General features: G+C 36.5%; 1 protein-coding gene and 1 long non-coding RNA gene across 15 annotated transcripts in view; one reads left to right on the top strand and one right to left on the bottom strand.

The window, feature by feature from the left end:
- Positions 1-2215: 2215 nt before the first annotated feature.
- Positions 2216-2929, bottom strand: LOC147756298 (uncharacterized). Its single transcript, XR_015326423.1, has 2 exons — positions 2641-2929; positions 2216-2517 (listed from the first exon to the last, which is right to left on the bottom strand). It is a non-coding gene; the product is annotated as an uncharacterized LOC147756298 (long non-coding RNA).
- A 64-nt stretch (positions 2930-2993) lies between these two features.
- The window catches only part of MRP (Multidrug-Resistance like Protein 1), a 49700-nt gene continuing 30610 nt past the window's right edge, over positions 2994-22083 (top strand). For 5 of the 14 annotated variants that reach the window (XM_086987094.1, XM_086987091.1, XM_086987095.1 and 2 more), the window contains exon 1: positions 16813-16972. The gene's annotated coding sequence lies outside the window, so the exon portion shown is untranslated. Of the gene's footprint in view, positions 3115-3191; positions 3436-16812; positions 16973-18146; positions 18234-18574; positions 18650-19776; positions 19898-22083 lie in introns of those variants that run through there. The other 9 variants (XM_086987082.1, XM_086987092.1, XM_086987083.1 and 6 more) reach the window with 8 other exon arrangements.

The raw sequence follows: 22083 nt of genomic DNA, 5'->3' as shown, positions 1-22083 counted from the left end.
CAATATTTAAAGAAGTATAGATTTGCGAAATGGCTTTTAAAAAACGTTATCATATTAAACTGATATTGTGGTTTTAATAAGGGATGCTTCGCCTCATAGCATGTAAGCTAATTTTTGACATAAATGTTCCGACGGGGCAGAAAAAACTTGTTTCTGTTTCGCACGCGTAAGGTCTACACAGTTTTGTAGCTTATGATCGAAAAGCACTGCAATGAGAGAGGCAGTAAAGCACATGGTATATTCGCAAAAGAGACAGTTGACTACAAGAAATTAAACCATGACGTTTTGAATTGCGAAAGCACAAATTACCAGAATCTTGATGATTCTTAGATTACGACAGAAGGGAGAAGGTCTAATGTCAAAATCAAAAAATAAGAATTGAATACTGTTTTATCTATCTTGAGGTTTTATCATTTGATTGAAGATTATAATGAAGCACTAAGGTTAAAGCACCCAAGGACACTTATGAGCGTTTAAGGATCCCCTAAGCGACACCTGGAGACCCCTTTTCAAGCAAAAACCTAAAAGTGTTATTTAAAGTGAATGTTAACGAATGAGCAACATTTAAGGTAAAAAGCTCTAAGAATATATATATATAAAGTGCCCCAAGAAAATGTGTATACTGTTGTTAGCTTCTGACTGCTCTTTCTTTTTAGGGTGTAATTAACTGAAAATAATGAGTGGCCCAAGATCAATTTTTGACCACAGAATTGTCTAAGAAAGCCACGGAAATTTTGGAAAATAAACGTATACTAACAATATCGTAACAAGTTTCAGGAAGATTCACCAACGCTACTTAGTATTAATCAGATGAAAGGTAAGTTTGAAATCTATGGAACTGCTAAAGGCGCCTATAGATCATATAACCACGCCAATAATATCAACGAGTTTCACTACTTAAGAAAAAGTATTGGAAAGTTAATGCAAAATATCCCAAAGATCTGTAAGCAAATCAAGTCAGATCAAGAAAATTAAGCGTCTATCGCAAGAGGAAAACAATTTTGTGAATATGTGAATAAAATGCACAGTTTTTCAAGAAGATTCTTTGGAGTGAAGAATCTAAAGTTAAAGTAGACGGCCCAATTAATTAATATAGTTGCACTTAATGGATAACTATAAATCCATATGTTACACAAGAAAACCATGTACATTCACCAAGAGTTACTGTGCAGCATCTCAATCAAAGGGTTAATTCGGCTGCTTCTCTTCAACAGTACAGTGATGGTACCGCTTACTTGAATTTACAGCAAAAATCTGTTTTAGCGCGTATTCGAAAGGAGTCTGATGAAAATGCGAATCTAATTCCCAACATAACAAATCATCGTGATGTAAGACCATATGTTGACGACAATCTTCCAAACAGATGCTTTGGACACCTAAAAAGTCGATGCTTAAAAGAACGACGAAGAAAAGAAACATATTTTTTAATTTCTCATAGTTCTGCTTAGGAAGATTCAGTTAAATCTTGCAAGACTTCCTACAGCCTTACGGAAGATGTTTCCGAAAAGATCCCCACTACCACTGGAACAGACTATCTGGTCCGTACAATGAATCGAGTAATAAAAGAATTTTCAAATACACATGAAATGCTAGCTAAGGACTTAGTGAGACTGCAAAGTTCTTTAGAAAGGAAATATAAAAGTTCAAGGTCCACCTTGTAATAGTAATAGCTAGAAAAATTCAAGTGCAGGATTATATTGACTCACATGTACCGCACGGAGTGACGAAAAAACTGACAGAATGGCATGAACCTCTGAACCACAACATCAAATGGGTATCACATTTTAAATGCGAAATAATGTACTTTTTGAACCTAATGACCTCCTAAAGCCCAGATAGGAAATGTTAAGGCTATATAAAAATCGTTTCTTTGAAAAAAACTTGAATAAGATGTGTACCATGTAAAAAAAACCTGAGGCGGTTTGCGCACGGACTATCCATTCTAATCACCAAACATTTAAACCCTCGATCACAAATAGTAAGAAAACATTAACTTAGAACTGTGACTATGTATTTAGGACAGGTATATATAAAAGACAAGCTCACACAGTGACTAATCTAGTTTGATTTTACAATAAGGCATTTTGAGCTAGTTTAGTACGCAGACGTCACTGAATTAGGACATACAGCTTCAGCTCATCGCATTTTACAATACTGGGAGCCGTAAGTATTGTATAAGTAATGTTGATCTACCAAAACGCAATAAACAAAATACTGTAGTTTAGCATGGCTATTTATTGTGTCGAACTAGAGAGTGTAGTCACTTGTTTACACCAATAAATTATACTTGGACGTAATTGATTTATATATATTAACCAATACCAACAAAAACGTTACTTTGGCCGGTAATTGCACAAATATGCTTTATAAATGAACTTAATATGACTTGTGCAGAGTGCGCGTATCATTAATATATTGCAAATTGTTAAGCGCCCAGCACTTAACCTTGGAAACACGCTGTAAGACATCGATGCTTCTGTTTGTGTTAGATGCCATCTTTTTACTTATGTGGAATGCCTGAAACAAAGATAAAAAGGCGAAACTAATTTTTTAGATACTGAATTTAAATAGATTCAATAGAGTGCGCATAAAGTATATGACAGTAGCTTACCCACCACAACGCAGAAATGTGATGCCTACCGTAGATTCCCGAGTTGCGTATCTTGATTATTTATCTCAGTGGCCTCAATTTTACAAACAATTTGGACGTTTTGAAACAACCGCATGTTTTTTGTTTAGTTTTAATACATATAAAGAGCGGATATAATCCCAACAGCTATAGCAATTATCAAAAAGCCAAAGAAGAAACACATAAAAAAGATTGTTAAGCCTGGCATCCTGAAAAGAGCACAGCTAATATCTCACTGGCGCTTGGAAGTTCCGAAGACTAGAAGAAAATGGCAAACGAACTTCAAGAGAAGTGCATTCTGGCCATGCGTGTCTCGCGCTGGGCAAGCTCTAAGAAACTCTCGTGAGAAAGAGACAGTGCAGCACTATTAAGCTAGGCTACCTCTACTAAAAACGAAACGCTGATAACCAGTAGTGCAACCAACCAGACGCTCTATATTGAGTTGGCGACCCTGAATACGACTCGCAACTGGTTCAACCTAAACGGTACACATTTAGGTTTAGAAACCAGATGTCTCATGTTGTTATTGAGCTCATAGTAGTGTTATTGCTTTCGACCGAGTATCCAAATGATATGACTACAGAATGTAGCAACAGGTTTTTGTTGTCAATCCACACCTTTTTTTGAGTCCACTTTGGAGCGCCTTATTACGCGAATAGTTAACGATATTGTATTTGGTGAAACTAGGTATTCTCGATCCTCAATGTAATTAAGTGTTGAGTACGTTGTTTACCACTCTACTAATGCCGGATATATCTACAGGCCATTTTGGCATCGTTGTTGATGATGCTTATGTAAATTGAAGGGTAAGTACGTGCTATAAAATAGTGCAGGTTTAAAAAGCCATCTAGCTTCATGCATGTAATCGAGTTGAAACCCATTTAATTCTAGCAATGTTATTTAAAAAACCGCACATCGTCAGCATGCCTGATAACCGTTTTAACATAGTTCAAACTGCGAAAAAACAGGTATTCCACCGATTTCTAACAACAAACGAGAATATTACTTGAACCTAATTTGAGAACCGTCGTGAGGGAACTAGCGATGAGAAGTAGGTTATTTTGTATTAACTACTCTTTCGTGCAACAACTAGTAGGCCTAACGACTTATTATGTAGCTAAACATTCTAATTTTAGTATAAGAATCTGCTAAATACGGTTGGCTGAACCCTAGATAATGCCTGGAAAGCCAGAGTTACTTTATTATTTTGGATTCTCCAGCACAGCTGATAGCTTCAACTCCTCAGCCTATCGATGAAGACATCCGATTTAATACCTGGGTAATTATTAAATATGGCGAAATTTTTTTTTACCTTTATATGGTTAAAGTACAATGTGACTATGGTAGTGAGGGTACTTTCAGTAATTATAGCATGACTGTCGATTTACACGAATTAGATAACACAACGACAATAAGACTTAATGAAATAAAACGTTCAATCTAGATCTGCGGCTTAGTCAAGCGGACTATCAGAGTAAATTTCCCAAAATCAATAAGAACACCATACTAAAAGCAGTTTATAGTTATAAACAATAAAAGTTAAAAAAAAATAAAAGCTACAAATTTCAATAAGATGATGTCAAAATAATTCGATTAATGTACTCAAAAAGACAAACAGACACAAAAATACCCTAAAGTCTATCACTTGTTTTTATACTTGTACATGTTTATCCACACAATCATCTATGTCCACTCATAGGCAGTTTCCTACATCACTCATGCGTGTCCATACTGCGTTAATAAATGTAAACGCAGTTAGTCTGACTGTACATGTGCAGAATAGGCATATATGGCGTGTTCTCTTGCCGAATCTGAAAATTTCACTGTACTTTAATTTCGAGATATCTCTTTCACAAAAGTTTATAACAACTACGAGTATGTGTATGTCAGGGCTAACGGCAGCAACGGAGAATTACAATACTACTCGCTACCAAACATTCCAAATAGGACTTGTTACATATTATAACTACCCACTTAGTTGATCTATCACGGAATCTACGTGCAATTGACATATAGCAATTTGCCGGCAAAAACTGGAAATAGCAAACTTGCCGACACCAGTGAGTTTGCTGCTTAGCTGCAACAAATTGCTCGGTAAAATTTCAACGTAACCTTTGTATGTTTTGTCGATTATCTCACAAATCTTCCCGCATATCATGAATCGCCAGGTGCTATCATCTCTGAAGTGTGCACCAACATAGAAGCTACTATGAGATGAACCGATCTTATTTAAAGGCATTCGCGCGCTTGTTTTAGACCTCGGATAAAAGATCCTGGTCATTATATTCGGTAAAATGCTATGACTGCATTTCTTGCAGTATACGTGAAACAGCCTGCCGCGACCTAATAGACACCACCCAATGCTCTATTTGACAAACAAATAAACGAACTTACATGTTTTGAGCAGTGCCTCACCATACTATACTGAGGCGCTTCGCCAAAAGCTTACGATTCCTCCCGGAGCAGGGATCATCAAAGTTCTTTAAGAGCACCTAAAACAACTGGAAACGACTGTTCCTAATCATCACGTGTTTGAGCTCTGTCGCAATGAAGAACGTAGGCTCCTTTCGATTTAACCATCATACTTTGCACCTATTTCTAACTACAGATTTCCAACATTTGTCTCTCAGAGAACTTACTGATGTCGCAGAGAACTGGTCTTGGAAGGCGTAAATAAGCCAATTTACCGTACCTGCTGAAAGACTGGTCGAGCGTGGGCTCAAAGGAGCAGCCGGAACCATAAAAAAACCATGACCAGGCTATGATATTCATAGCCCCTTCAGAGAATCTAAAAGGGAAAATAGCAGTGACGGAGAGGAGCCCCAGTTGTCCTTGCCGAAGCAGACATCAAGTAGAGTGAAACTAAAATTGTTGCACTCAAGGCAAATGGTGATTCAACAAAAATCCTATGGGTTACCTCCCTGCGGACTATGTCGAATCTTGAGCGAAATATTAGTAGCTTCTCTTCCAGAAAACAAAGTAGCTCAGCGTCTATGTTAACGAAAATGTTATATATTCTAGTTATATATTCATATTTCAACTAAGAAGGATCAGGCTTATAGACGATTAATAAGCATCTTATAAGTGCGATTAACTCTTTACATAGTACGAATTTTAACAGCTATTGCGCCAAAGTAATTGGCAATCTAACTAAAATCACAGAAACAGCAGCGGTATCAAATGCCACTCAGATTACGTAGCGGTGCGCTCTCCACGGCTCGGCCTCATCAGTAACTTTTCACCTCATTGGGTACAAAGCTAGTGAAACGACTGGATTCGGTTTAAAAGGCGCAACCTATGCATATATACTTTTTTTGACTAAGGCGAATACTTTTCGACATTATCGGGAAAGCCGACAAGAACAGTATCAAAATCTTCGTCGGCACTTTCTCGTCCGTATCGGCAAATTTGCCGTTTGCTTTTCACTAAACCTCCAACGATGTTGTTAGAATGCATGATCATGGGGCCAAGTGTGCTCCACGGTATCTTCCATAGTAGTATTCGTCGTCTAAAGGTCTCTTTACATTGCATAACTTATGTCAAGGAATCTGTGAAGCAATCCTGGCCGAGGAAAACTTAGAATAGAGGTGTTACCGATAATTAAAGATCATTTAACAATTTCTAAGTCTTTTAATTCTCACAAACCAGCAACATTCAATTGAAAGCCTTCGTGTTTTTATTACCAACGTTACCTTTCAAAGAAAAGCGTGAAACCATGACAGAGTTGGTGATGCGAATTACCATCTTTTGGAAAAGTATGAACGAAAAAAGAAAACAAGCACACAACGAACGCGATATTTACATTACAAAATACTTTTACCGAACTTGGAAACCCAAAAGCATTTTCTAAAGCAATGCCATACAGTTCACTTCAGATGCTTTTCAGGTCTTTTGTAGAACAGGAAATGTAAAGTATATATCGCTTGCTGCTTTCACGCGCCACCAACGGGGAAGGTTGGAGGTTTGATGGATATTTTCAAATGTTCGTATAAGAATGAAAGGTGTAAAAAGGATTTTGAGTACGGCTATAAAGCTAGCATACCATATTTATTACAGACGGGACAATTTCCGCCGAAATTTTTTTAAATTAAAAACTTCGACCTTACTGCTAAATGTAAAAAAGTAACTAGACGAGAAAGATTTATACCACTTAACAATCTAAATTACTTCTAAGTACTTACTGATTTCTTGACGACCATGTACAAAAAATATTCTTGTTTTAGATACATAGCTCTCTGTATGATATAGGTGCCCATGCGAATATATACCCGAATACATTTAAAATTTTTAAATGTTTCTTGTGATCAAACTACGATTTTTATAAATGTATATGTACTTCTGTGTAATATTTATAAGTAATACCCATATACATTACTATCAAAAGTTTAAAAATCATAAAAGAAAGCTTTGGTAAAAACTAGGAATTGTCAACATAACATTTTCCGGCCAGTTAACCCGTGACTTTTTTTATAAAAGAGAGCTACACAGAATTGTTTCGGTGATAGAAAATGCACCAGACTTTGTATGACAAATACTAAACCCGTGAACTCGCATTGTTCATGGAGATTGTTGTGGATCATCTCTTACACATTTTTTGGTCTTGTAATCTTACCTTGGAAAAATGGCTAAAATAAGGAACACTTGATGTGGCTGCTGTTTCCTGCACCAGTTACTGAAAAAAGGTGGCCAGAACAAAAACATCTGACAAGCAGAGTCGTACTTCTGCCAGTTTCGCGTTTTAAAACGGCGGTCAATAAAGCCTCTACCCGAAGTATTATCTTGGAAAATTTCGGTCCGATGGCCTGTCCGGAAGTACGGGTCTACGAGACCAGTAATCAATGTTTTTGCAATATAGGAACTGAACATTAATGGTGATTGTCCGGCCCCTTTAACCATACACAACTGATAATATAAGATTAATGTTAAATTTATATATAGATAAATGTCAGGTTTGTGTCCAAAAGTCTAAATTTTAAAAGCCGCAATCTCGCGAGTGGTACCATTTGTCACGCAGTTCCTAGCCAACACGAGATCGCCAACTCAATTCTCGAAAGAATCTCAAGCTCTATTTACGCCTGCAATAAAAATGTTATTTATGAGGGTGGAAGTACCTGGTGGAAGCTCAGGCCAAGTATCCTCATTGCGGGGCTTAGGGCAGGTATATTATTAAATATATTACATACATTTATAAGAATTTGAATAGAATGTACGCAGTGCATACTAGGACTCGAAGCGAAGTGTTTTAAAGAAAAGCTAAATTAGCTAAGCAAATTGTATGTAGGGGCTGCACGAATGGGTTTTGTCTAGCCGAATGTATATAGTAGAGCGCCGTAGCAGTACTATTTAGTCTTGAAGTACTCGATTCATCGTCTTTGCTTACATGTTGTCTTTCGAAACTTTAATGGTTTATTTTTGTTTAGATAGGTATTTTCCCTCTGCCTGCACAGAAGATCATTCTGGCATTGAAGCTGTTCACTTTAAAACATCCAGCAACCTTTCGTTACACACAGAAAAAGCACAACTGTTAAATACATAATCCAATTTTGATAATAACGTTTCTTGGCCATACAGAGTACTCTGTCATAAGGGTGATTGCAACTAGATCTAGCTTCTTTAATGAGAAGCATTAATTTCATAGAAGGGTAACGCCTTCACGCTCATGTACCCAACGAAATAGATTTTAAAGATGCACCAGGACGTTGCTAGATCCCAGGAATAAAAACCAGGAACCGACAACTAGACACGGAGAAACCGCTAGGACATGTACACGATAGCATTCCAGTGACGGATAAAAATGATGCCGAAAATTGCATGCACAATATAACTGGTGTTTTTCAATCATCAGTTTGCCCAGCCCCTCCAGAACCTTCTACAGCTCACATCATCATGGCAAAGCATTGCAAAGAAAAGCATAATTTTTTAGACTGTTCTTTTCTAAACTGGCTGCAAATAAGATCCTAGTCCCAACTTGTCAAGATCTCCTGCCTGTAAGTTTCTTTCTTATCTTGTAGCAAAAAGGTCAACTCGATCCTCCAAGACACAGCTGCAAAAAGGAGCTTGTACGACGCTCCTTAAGAGTGCCAAGCAATCACTCAATGTATTGCGAAAAAATGTACGTTGCATTCAATTCCTGCAGAGGTAAAGGTCCCATTATGCGCATTTATTTAAGTACCTGCCGTGTCTCAAGAAAACAGGACCATTTATAGATGAAATCTCGTAACAACCAGAATTCTCTGCAATCACCTAACTTAATTTTTTTCTAATGCAAGATATTTCAGGCACGCTTTTTTTACTTTGCTGTCGAGAGGTCTTCCTAAGATTATTCATAGGCTCAGAAACCTTGTTAAGTTTCTCCAGCACACAAGTGACATAGTCATTTACGGGTGGCCAAGATCAGGTACGATACACTATCTCTAAGGTGCGTATAGATATGAGTGAGTGCGGTCTAACCATGAATCTCAATAAGATTAAAAGTATAAAATGGAATGGCAGTACTACTTAATCACTTTGGCGTGCTCTTTTTAAGTTTGTGTTTATCATACGTCTATGTCACAGCGTCTCGGTACATGTTAAAGAAAAATAGAAGAAGGTGTTGGCCATCATTCTTTATTTTAAATTTAATAATTCAATGCCTGTCCCCTTCATTTTCTTTAATTTTTTTTCGACTTACAAGTCACTCCAATAAACACATATGACGTTGTCTTCAAACCGGGGAATCTGGCCTTAGAGTTGATCTGGGCATTAGCAATTTGAGCGAAATATTGCAAAAGTGGACGATTACTTCAGCACAGCGCAGAATGAATGAGGAACCACGTAGGGAACGACATCGGCAAGTTAAACTATCGCGTCATCGGACTATTTAAGGTCCATGAATATCATCGTCTGCCTTGTCGTTTCTATGAACCCGAGAAGGGTCATGTGTGTTCATAATGTGAATGGCCTTGTGGTAGGTATGTTATACGACACTTCCTTATACATTCGCTAGGAAGCTTGGCGCGCAAATACCGTGCTATGGATCTAGAACTGTTCAAAAAATGTATAGTATATAATATCACATTAAGGTATATAAATTGATTATAGATCTTGTGTATATATTTTCAAACATTTAATGACTACCTAAGATAAATGCGTGAACGGGCGCGATATTTTAGCACCTTGAACGCCAATTGGAGACGGCAAACGTGGCAAACAAATTGTAGCAGGACCAATTGTAATAATTAGCAATTTTATAATCCACTTTTTGGGAAAGTTGAACAACTTCAATATTAGAAGCTACTGCATGAGGGAGCATAACATTGTGAAAACAGTTCACGGTGCACCGAGGTTGTCTTCGCTCGCCGATATATATATATATACATATATATATATATATATATATACGTATAACAATGTTTATGCTCTTTCTTATTTTACCTAAAACTGTATTTTTTTACCAACTGTTCCTAAAGAACTTGATGGACGATGACTGCGTCATGAAACGCAAAGATGTAGAAAAGAATGACCAAAAACAGTCGCAAATACGCTCGCTCTTAAAACATATGCTTATAGGATTTAAATCAGTAAGTTGCCTAAGCGTACATACTAAGTATGTAGTATAGAGAAATAACTACATACTTTCTGGAAGCTATAAGTGGCACAAATGATATCAACATAATTATCTTTAAACGAATATTTTCGATAAAATTTTGCCTGCCAATACGGTAGATCATACGTATCCTCGTGCACCTATAGAGTATTATAAATTTATAAGTTACAAGATAGAATACACCCTTTAACGTCATGATTTTAATAAGCGCTCTCCATAAAAATTCTTCGATGGACTCAACAAAGCACTACTAAGTTTTTCTAAGAAAACATGTTCATTGAACCATTCAATGCATTGCATAACATGAAAGAGGGTCACAACCAATTTTATTGGGTGGTATGGAGCTAAGAGAAAGATTTTTTTTTAAATATAGCGTATTTAATTCGAAATATTTCTTGGCACCAGTATAATGTAACTCACAAGCTCATAATCCGCACTCTTCTTCAACATATTTTTCCATCAGGTTTAAAAGGCAACAAATAAATGTCATCAATTTTACTCTTTAAGCGTGGAATTACAGTTCAGTGCAAATATCTGCGTATTACACTATAGATGTAATCAAATAAAAATTATTCATTTAGTGGTCTTTTAATTAAAAAATGGGTAAAAAACAAAATTGATATAACTATGTCCAAGAATAAGACTAGGATACGCCAAGAAGCATGACTTACAATACCAGTAACCGTCCCAGAGGTTATTTAGCTCGGGAAGTCATTTCTAATCTTTTAATCTAGCAATATATAAGTCGCAAAGTTTATTTTTTTGATCAACTTTACTCAAAACTGTTGCCGGTCCTTGCTTTCAAGCACTTGTTCTGTTCTTTACTTGTTTTTACTGAGAAACAGTAATGATTCGTGCGCAAGAAGGATGGAGCCATGGGTTATGTGTCACATCTAGGACGGCAACAGGCTATATGGCATCCGAGAGAGCCATCTATGCAAAACTTTCAAAAACGTTATGACAAATTGAAGAGACTGAAAAACTATTAAATTTAGTTGTTGCCAAACGCGCCTATAATATTTATTTATAAACACCTTTTCTGTGGTATCCCAAAAGGTAGCATTGGCGTGATGCTAAACTGGGTGTTTTCTTCTTGTAGCGCACGTGGTTATTTATCGATCTTTATTGGTTTATATTTAACAATAATACTAACAGAGAGCTTCAAAGTAATTTTCTAATATAAAAGGGTTTTCTTGTGTGCCATCTTGGATAAAATATTTTTTATACGTAGTATAAAAATGTTTTAAAGAGGTTAAATATCCGCTCAGCTCTTAGTATTGTGACATTTTTTTAAAACATAACGTTGATCCAAAATATCTAATTCAATTTCAAGCTTATTTCGCAGCAACTTACGATCCCCTTTTAACTTAGGCGAAGAGCTGGCATAAACATGAATATGCAGGACACATGTAACGAAAATATTTCTGTATAATTTCGACTTCCTAATCTTAAGACTTCCTTGTCGTCAATTTGCTGTGTTTGTACAAGTTTTACTCTTCGAAATCCACACTCCCCGCGGTTCTTCGATTTCGGATTTTCCGCAAAGTTAGTGCACCAATATTGTCATTCCAGCGATTTCTTCCAGATTCAATACGGCATGCAGCATGTTTTGCTCTATTCAAGATTAGGGTGGATTTTTAGCATCAGACAGTGATGATTTAAAACATTTAAAGCCTACAAGCACTTATGTCATCCTTCATCCAAAAGCAAATCGCGGTCGTATATATAATTGGCTTTCCTTCTCTTTCCTATTGAATAATAATGTAACGATAAGATTCAGCGATATTTATTACTGTGTAGGCAAACTTCAAGTGTAGCTAGAAAATTGATATAGCTACCCTTTGAATAATCTGGTCAATGTCTATCAGATTCGCTGGCATGACTAAGCTTGTAAGTAGTGGTGATACGGCGTGGCTAACTGGTAACCACGTCGCATCTAGTACTGGCAAAGAATCCGCTTCCCACTTTGTCTGGAAATACAATCATTTTCACATTGCGTAATGCGAGGCTATAGTTCCTGTATTGTCGACATTCGAACTGTGCGGGCTCACGTTATTTGATACTGGCACTGTGTCTGTCAGGTTTTATCATTAAGTGTCACTGAAACCAAATAACATATAAGAGTAACACTTTTACATCGTCGTGACAATTGTTTAACTCGTCTAAGCAAAATAAAGCAAATTCTGCAATTCTATCTTTTCGAAATGAAAAAAAAAATGTAAGTTTTGGAGGTTTAAAACTTTTTTTTTTTATAGCAGAAGTTGAATCATATTATTTGCGCAATGTACCAACTTAGTTTCAAATACTGCTGGAAAACTTAAAAAGTCGTTGCATAATTAAATCTTACCGACTTTTCTCTGTGACGGTTTTTTGTACCGCTGTATAACATTGCCTTAATAACCGTTTAAAAGAGAAAAACTCAGTGCAAGCCACTAAACGGTTTTCCTAGGCGTAGGAATAATATATTGCTTTTTCCTTTTCTAGATCTCATTCCAATCAACAAAAACGTTTCGAGATTCATCTAGACAGACATATGTAAAAGAACAAGAATTCCAACCATATCACCACAAATCACTATTTCTAAAGACGAAACCGACACTCACCGGTGACTATTATGTGCAAATTTTCGCAATCTGTGTTTGTTAATTTGCTTTTACAGTACGTAGTTTATTATTAGCATTTCAGAAAATAGTACGTTCGTTACGAAGCTCGATCTTGAGTAAAATTTTGTAATCTGCGAAACGATATAAACGGCCTACTTGTAGAGCAAAAAAAATTTTCTTCAAGGAGCTTATTAGAAACGAAAGCTTAGAAAGAGAACCAGTAATTGCGAACAGATAACTTACGCACACATATGAGAGTCTTTTGTATAATGCGTCTAAAGTGGTAGAAAACGAATTCCTAGAATAGTAGCGGATAGAAATACAATTTGACAATGTAAGCTGTATGCAGGATAATATTATAGACTTAGAACATTATTTTGGATACGAGAAGCCTTAAGAGAAGTTTAATAATAGTAATGCCTACTTGAAGGGCTTTAGAACTCTAGCGACCTCATGCATGTCACTAGTAACTATAACCGCTGAAACCAGAACATTAAACGGCCGAAATGCAATATTTATAAAATGCAAAATATCAACTTTTGCTTAAAATCGTTCGGGTTTACGACATCTTAAAGGCTTTAGGTGGATGGCTTTTATCATGAAGTAAATGGTGTCTACGCGTAGCTTCTAACCCAAATCACCTCCCTAAAATGTATAAACAGCATGTTTCCACTACTACATCACAGAAGCTTTTCCAATTTGAGCCCTGCAGGCTCTGATTTGTGCAATATCGTGTATTTTCTTTACTGCGGTTTCTTTGGTTTTATTAAAGTCACCGGCTTATTCAATTAGCGGAAACCATGTTGTATAGATTATTTAAAATGACCTTATCAAGCAGATGTTGCGCTAGACTTTATATTTAAAGATTTCAGTTGAATCTTTATCAAATTCAGAAAAAAAATTTGACCAATGGTGCCTCTAAAGGTCACGAAGGGGTTGAGCTATAACAAGTGACTATGTTGAAAATATAACCATAGTCTATAAGTCCAGACAATACGCGTAACTACCTACGCAGCTACATGCTGCGTAGGGTAAGCAATTCCCAAAGCGACACACAACACTTAAGTGGAATAAACCCACTTTTGACATTAACCCATGAACATCCCCGGCTATCATAAAAAAAATCGGCTTTCTGTGGAATACACAGTAAGTCATTTGCTGTTAAAACTAGGAACGCCCTTAGCGCCGCCAAGATTTGCCCAAAACAACAGATTATAAGAAAAAGTCCATAAGTTACTATTATATATGAAGTCTTGTGTCATATCCTTACCTACTTAAGGATATGCATGCTCTTAATACTCTTCAGAAAATAGTTATGAGGTGTTTCTCAAGACGATGCTGTGTACCCCCCACAGTAATATGACATTAGGAATAAGAAAGCACTGACCGTTTTAAGCCAAAATTGAAATCGATTTTTATATCTTAAAATAATACTAGTAAATTAAATATGGGCCATTTTTATCAACGATTTTCTGACACTTTTCTGGTGGCACCATAACCCACACTGTAAAATTTCAGTGGTTTCTGGGCGAAAAATCATTTTTTTTGCAAATTATTTTTGCATATCTCCATTAAAACTAAATTAGCGCATCTAAGACAATTTTATAAACCGAAGCAGATAATAGGCTGAGCGCGCCAGGTCCAGGTTGTTCCCAAGTTAGTTAAATTACCTACCGAAGTCCTCTCAATTTTTCCAAGTAGCTAACGATATATGTAGTCTTGCATTGTCATAGTGGAAGATGTCGCTTTTTCTGTTTACTAGGTCAATTTTCTTAACGGTTTGCTGTAATCTTGTTAGTCGCTGACGATAGAGGTCAAAGTTAATCGTTTCACCAGGCGGTAGCAGCTCATAATGTACGATTCATTTCCAATCCCGCCAAACACATATCAACACTTTTTTGTGTTAGGCTTTGCTACAAATTTTCAAACCCTTTTTTCTATTTTTTTTTAGTTGCACGTTGTTATCGTACGTGAAAATAGAATTTAGTTTTATAAATAACTCGATTTCATTGCGTTTCTGTAGGTTTTCGCTGCTGGAAGTACGATCGAGTAAATTTTTTTGCGTCAATTTTTGGGCGCCCAAACATTTTTTGCAGCCAGTCTCACGTCAAAATTTTCAGGACGAAAGTTACAGAACCATCTGCGGGTCGTTTCGCTCGACAACGCATCTTGACGACAGACAGAACACATTTTTTATGAGTATGAGCGGCAATTGTGGCTTTATCATAATAAAATTGTAAAATACAGCGGATTTTGTCTAGATTTCACTCATCTTCAAAGTGTTTTATCTCAAGTCTGAATGAAGGCATTCTAATAATATATTCATGTTTACTACAGACGTCAGCTTTCAAATGACACCAATGCCGATCCGACGCAGCTCATATTGCCTTATATTTGTGACTTTAAAGTCATCTAGCCAGAAAAACGATCAATACTTTTTCGACAACCCAATACATCAAATATTGTCGATTTTTGCTTTACTATTGACCTTCGATCCTCTTCGCTGTTCTTAGCGATATTACATTCCATAGGCTTATATAGCGCCACTTATGAATGTAATTGTTAATAATTTATTCCAGCATGCGTACAAGATGAAGATGTTAAAAAAGCCATAAAGCCACCATCTAATCCACATTATTTCAAACTGTAGTCGCGATGGGACGTATATCTAAAGCATGTAAACTGATTAGCCTCCAGTTAGTGACTCATCTCTTCAAGCTTATGCGTGCTGGGCTGAAATTGAAGGAAACTGCACGATAACCTACTTCCTGTGCATAGGCTGTCTCTATAACTATTTATTTGATGATTTTGTAAGCATCATAGAAACTAAAAGATAAGTAATATTATATGTATAAGTAAGTGGGTGTTGAAATTACTCAATTCAGCTCTCCGCGCATTAATGGTCTATTAGCATTTTAAGGGGTATACTCACATGGCTGTAAAACCTCGATTGCAGCTTTCGTTGATTCCTTGATATTAATATGACGTCTGTGATAGAAATGTGTCCTATACTTTTCCTTATAGTGTTAAAAAAATATGACGTTCTTAAGCCATCTACTAACGTAAATGTTTATTTTACTACAATTATTCTTAGGTCTATCACCAATAATAACGTGCATTATCATGTTTTTCAGAGTCGGACCAGCGACTTCTTGAGCCTAACCTATTAGAGATGAACGAACGCGAATTTTTTAGTGGCCACAGTTAACATGTATTTCTCCATGTAACAGAACATGACCAGCAGTGACTAATAACTAACAAGCGTGAGCTCTTTTTCTAACGGCGTTCATTAAAAATAATCTTTGACTTAAAACATCAGCAACTGATACGGTTATCGCCGCGCTTATATCGAACTTTTTGCGCACAATTATAATCCCTTAAATCTCAGAATAGCAAGGGAGGAACATTGTAATTCAAATTCTATTTCTTCTATATAATTCAAGTGGATTCTAAACTGATTTTTTTTCTGCATATCTGCATCTACTTGTTGCTTATAAAATGATAAAAACACATTGCCTAGAAATAATGTTTTTCATTAAATGCATGATTTGCATATCGTACTATAGTGCTATATAAAATTTTGGTGCACATATCATCTCAAAAGAACAGAGTTCCGTCAGTCAGTATTTACTCCAGTTTAAAAGGACATTTACTATAAACATTATAAATAATTTTCTGTTCATAGGTTTACATGAGATGTGCTTTGCTTCATCCGAGTAAAAGGGTACTTCGCATAACACTTTTTTCGTAAGTCACTGGAGTAACGTGTAGCAGAAAAAATAGTTATGAATGAGTTGAGGTCAGCGAACTGAAATACAGTTATCCGTATTAGCTAACAGAAAAGAGTTTAAAAGCAGATAATATTGTTAAGGGCACGCCACATTTTCTAATTAAATTTCTTACCACTTTATCGATTTATTAACATTTCAAAACGCGCGCCGTAAAAATTTTCCACCGTACCAAATGACCCGTCCCAGATGCCCTTTCCCAAAGCAGTCGATTCGAACGAGTCGTTTCGTTTTTGTTGTTTGTCAAAACTAAAATGTTTCTTTGGTCATTGTCGCAGCTGAGGGTGTTAAAAAGCATTGCGAGTGGACAGAATCCAGTGTGATATGTTACGAAATGATTTTCGTCGCGTGATACTGTCGTTTCAAAGTACGTAGGTCCACGCAAATAAATGGGCATCAAATCATGCCACCCACTTGTGTTTTCGTGGCTGTGCATCTGTATTTTTTTATAAATTGGTTGAGTCTATGCTTCTTGGCAATTAACTGTTTCTATTCCACCCTTAACCAAGCTGCTCCAGTTTATAACCCTTTCTGTTGCACATCCTCTTTAAGGTTAAATTTATGCAAAACCTTGACTTTGCGTGCGCAACTAGTATCGCGTCCAATCAAACAACAGGTGTCTGCAGTATTCGTTAACAAAATTTAGCGTATTATTATTGGTTATGTATATTATGGTTGCCATGCCATTTCATAGGTCTGTTGAAGAAAGCCTAAATAAGTAAAACAAAAATCAACCCGGCTAAAAGAGCCGGTCTTTGATGGTACACCTAAAAGGGATGATTCCGATAATTTGTTCATATACAGATAACAGCTGAAAATGTAAAAATATGAAAAAAAATTAGCGCAGCTTTACTAGTTTGTTTTTATGAAATACTCAAGCACGTTTTCAAGTATTCAACCTCCAAGACTACAACGAATTACTAAGTTGTACCCGTATTCAGAGTCAATTTTTCACCACAAAACTGCTGGAAGCAGTGCTGTCTATTATGTAGGATTTCAATGTATTCAAGTCATCTGCTCTTATTTCCAATGGCACTCAGTTCAAGCAGTTTCGGTACTCTGAATAAATATATATCCATTAGCTTCTTCATTAATTTGAAAATTATTATATACAAATGGTAGGCAATGATATGTGGAATCATATTTCATCTACCTTTCATATTTTTACACTAGAGACACTTTTCCTTGATAGAAACTGATAGGAGCTTCTTAGCATTATATTACATGTTTTAAGAGATGTTTTATTTTTCCCACTTTGTAAGTGACATTTCTATGAACCATATTGTTTCATTTTTTCTGACAAAATGCAAGCGAAAGGGGAATGGCAATTGTTGACCAGTCATAGTTGACATAGTAAAGATGCCTTGCTTGTCAAGGGAAATTAGGCGTAATGATCACAGGAGTGTGTATCATGTATCTTTCCGGGCAACGACTGATTTAATGGTCAGTCCATTTACTGCCTGGCTCCAGCAACGGTAGCATTGCATGCGAGGTCTTCGAAGCGACTTTTCCATGTTGAATTTTTTTGTTGTTCTTGTCAGATTCCCAGTCACCGTATAGGCATTTCTTAATCCATACGATGATCTGATTCGGGCGTGATTAAGTGTAGCAGTATCGCTAAGATCACGGTGGGTACAATGCAAATAGATAAAGTTGCTTGTATTACTTCTGGTATTTCGTTTGTAGTCTATTCCTATATTTAACAGTCAATATAATTCTCTTCAAAATCGTTCGGTATCTAGCTTTCAATTGCTGAAGTGGTTGTGATAGCCGAAGACTCATCATGGATATTTCGTATATTTGTGTATACAGTGGCGCAGATAGTAATATGTTTTTAACCGAACATAATACATCAATATACACGTCAAAAATATATTCAGTTGCAAGTATACCATCGGATGTCTTTTAGAGGATTAGAAATGGGAATGACATTCTTCCGGGATGCTTTCGGTTTGTCATGAATGCGTAGTTTCAGTTACAGGATTGACAAAATGTGGTGCTAAGTTGGTCTACTTGTGCAACTCCTTCGACTTCTAAATCGTGCGTACGTATCTTTTTTTTTATTGCGATATTCAACAACGGGCAGAATGTCTGCCATGTTTAGCATATCACTGCGATTCATTTATTTTACATTGTTTGAAAGCTGAAACTTTTCAGCTTCGATATCCTCACAAAAGGCATATAGCCTATGGCGCGGTCGCGATTTCTTTTTTTCAAAATGTTTTACGTAGAGAATGCAGCGATATTCACTCAACTGCTTAATAAGTTAATATTTCGTCGACTTCCTGTAAAATGTAGAGATTAGCGTTAACCAATTAGCAGTGTCCGATACGGTTTAGACAACGATAATTAGTCTGGTAAATACTTTGTGAGCTGAAGACAGTATGATATAATATATCTGTGATTGTCTCAAGAATAAAACTACAACAACAGTATCGAAAGGAGCAAAAGCAGAGGAATATCATTTTTCTGCACGCAGAAGGGTTAAATAATTATAAGAGCAGTATTCAAGGAAGAGGAAAGTACGGTAATTTTTACTTACGCAGTCATAATAAATCGTTATATTCCATATTTTGATTTTGCGAGTGAATTCTTAAAAAATCGAGTATTTATCTTATATTTTTTGACAAAGTATAACTGTGGATCTTTAAATTAGTGTTGTATACTTGGCATTGATTTAACCAAGATGGTCAGTGCGGCAGGGGAATATTAAGCTATGTATATATATCAGACAGCCAGCAGAATTCGTTTAAAAAGTGGAGTGAAATATATAACGCGCATGTTGTTATGCATAATTAGCGTAATATATTGTCACGTACACGTGAAGATTATGCACAATTTAGTTTAAGCTGCGTACCAAATCAGTTAAACAGGCTGGGTCGTTCATTAGAACTCTAATGAGCTTTGAGATTACTCGAAATGAAAAAATACTTTTTCTTGAATGGTCCTCGGCGAGGAGTGTCTCACAGCTCCCATTTTTTGGGACTCTTAGGAAACTGTCACGGCAGTCATAACGTGCGCACACTCAGCCACGTAACTGACATGCATTTTTCACATATTTATCTGGCATTGTTGACATTGGTAGCATTTTTACCCTTCTAGGAGGCATTTTTGGCGTCTGCAAGTTTTTACTGACCTAATATCTCTTATTCATCATTTCCTCATGTGCAGGTTATCCTTTTCTTTAGTGAATTTCAGGCCATTCTCCAGGTGTCGCGATCTTCATCACTTCCCCACTCTTAGAATGGCCGCCCGTCAACAGATTTGCGGCTTGTGTACGAATTCTTCAGTTGTTAGTGATTTTATGTTTATATACTCTGTAATATACTAAATATGTAAAATCATCAGAAGAATAATCAGCTTAGGGTAATTTGTCGCCAGCGAAATATTTTGTGGTAAATTACCAAATAGATCTTTTGTAGAGCCAATCTGAAGCAGAACAGAGCAAGTCGTAGAAGCCAATCAAGAAAACCTGTTTCGTTTCCGTTGACATCCAAAGTTTTTGGCAGATAAGCGCCTGCAAAGTGATGGAAAATTGTTGCTAAGTGTACAGTGTACTGAGTAATGTCTAGAGAAGCTCCGCGAGTCCGTTGAACTCGTTTAGCTAATTTTTGTGCATAAAACGTGTCGCGATGCTGAACAATCTGCATCTTTTTTTAAGACAAAGCACGTAATACGTCTATTTTTGGTTGAAAACTTTGTGTTATTGTCCCATACGGTATTGAGCATTATCCCAGCACCTGACGTGGCCCCGTTTGGCTCATTTATTTTTTTGGGAAACATTCGACGCCCGTTAGATAAATAAAACACGAAAACAGTTGAAAGCCTTAGTGGAAAACGTATACAAGATGTGTCTCAGTGGCATGATTATTTGTTGATAAAGTTTTATTCTTTATTTATTCTTTCCGCAGTATGCCGCGGCGGGCGCAGTCACCATTACATTTATTTGTGATTTATGAAATTTCGTATTGCTTTGGCAAACGCTAAAGTGCGTAAAATCTTATAATCCTACGAGAGGCGTGCTGCCTGTAACACTGCACAGAGTGTATATTAGAAGAGAGACGACGGAAAATTCAATTGAGGATTATATAAGAGTGTGAATAAGGGAAACAATGCGCAAGAATTAAGGAGAAGAGCGAAAAGAAGATACTGGCAAAATTAAGGAAAAAATGTTTAAATAAGAATGCAAGTGAATGAAGAAAATTAATTAGGATGGAAAATGGCGAGAAAGTGATACTAGAGAACGACTTCGTATGTCCGGAATACAAACGCAAAGTGTATGTCTTTTTGTGCGTATACTTTTTGAGGTTGGGAAGAAATAAAGTTAAAATTAATTTTGCTTATTTAAAAGAACTGGATTTTGATGAAAATAAGTTTGGAGGAAATTTTTTGCATGTGCCAAGAGCAACATCCTCACCGACGTATAACATTGTTGTTGTTAGTTCAGGACAGAAATTAGTGCAGCCACTGTAGTAACATGTTGCATTAATTAAAAGGGGGAACCACATTGATAAGAAGCAATGTTGGCAAAAAGGACAGCCAGAATGTAACTAATTACTATTACTATTATTAATTTCGCATAGAACAAGTCATTTTATGCTTCTACGACGCATAGAACAAGTTGCACGACGAACTGAACCGCCGCAATGGAGGTGAGCATGCAATAGATATTGAGGTTTAGAACAACGGAAAGCACCAAAATTAATAATATATAGACAAGTTTGTTCGTGTCAACTGGGAATTGAACTTAGGATCGCATACGGAAATGTGCGCTTCAAGTGCTTCAAGCTTCAAGTGGAGTGGTGGTGAAGGCCAATTGTTGCATCTAGAAAATTTCACTTTGTAGCCACAAAAAGCAATAACATAACAGGTTTAGAATGCACTCAGAGCTCAATAGAATATTTTTATTCTGCTCTACCCGCTGCTTGCCATATCTCACAACTGTAAAATGACTGAATGATGATATATGGATTACGATATTCGAACATCTTGACAGAACTCATTGAATGCAAGCACGTTTCGGGATATGGTATATAAAGCAGGGGCTGCAAAGAAACGTATAGGTGCAAACCGGCCGCTCAAAATACATGGCATACGTCACACCGTTGTGTTACAATGAATCAACGCCAATGCAAAGTGGTGCAACGCTATTTTAGACAACTTTATACGATAGCAGATAGAACACACAAACGTAAAAAAGAAGCAAAAAGTTTCGGTCCATATTAGTCCATATTAGCATTTACTAGTGTTTCTTTGACCAAATGTGTGGAGTTGATTGCGGCCGTGGACGTTTACTGAAAAGTGTAAAATGAGAAAAAACGCCAATGTTCGTTCAGATTTATGATAGGATACATTTCTTTTTATCTATTTACTGGGTAAGCCAAATTGCATCCATTTAGTTAGCTAATAATATTAGTCACCTATATTTCAAAAACGGGTCATTCATACAAATAAATTTAACTCGAGTATCCTATACAT

Source organism: Varroa destructor, unplaced genomic scaffold, assembly GCF_002443255.2.
Source record: "Varroa destructor unplaced genomic scaffold, Vdes_3.0 BEIS01000004.1, whole genome shotgun sequence".
Taxonomy (NCBI): domain Eukaryota; kingdom Metazoa; phylum Arthropoda; class Arachnida; order Mesostigmata; family Varroidae; genus Varroa; species Varroa destructor.
This window is presented reverse-complemented; position numbering and strand designations above follow the sequence as displayed.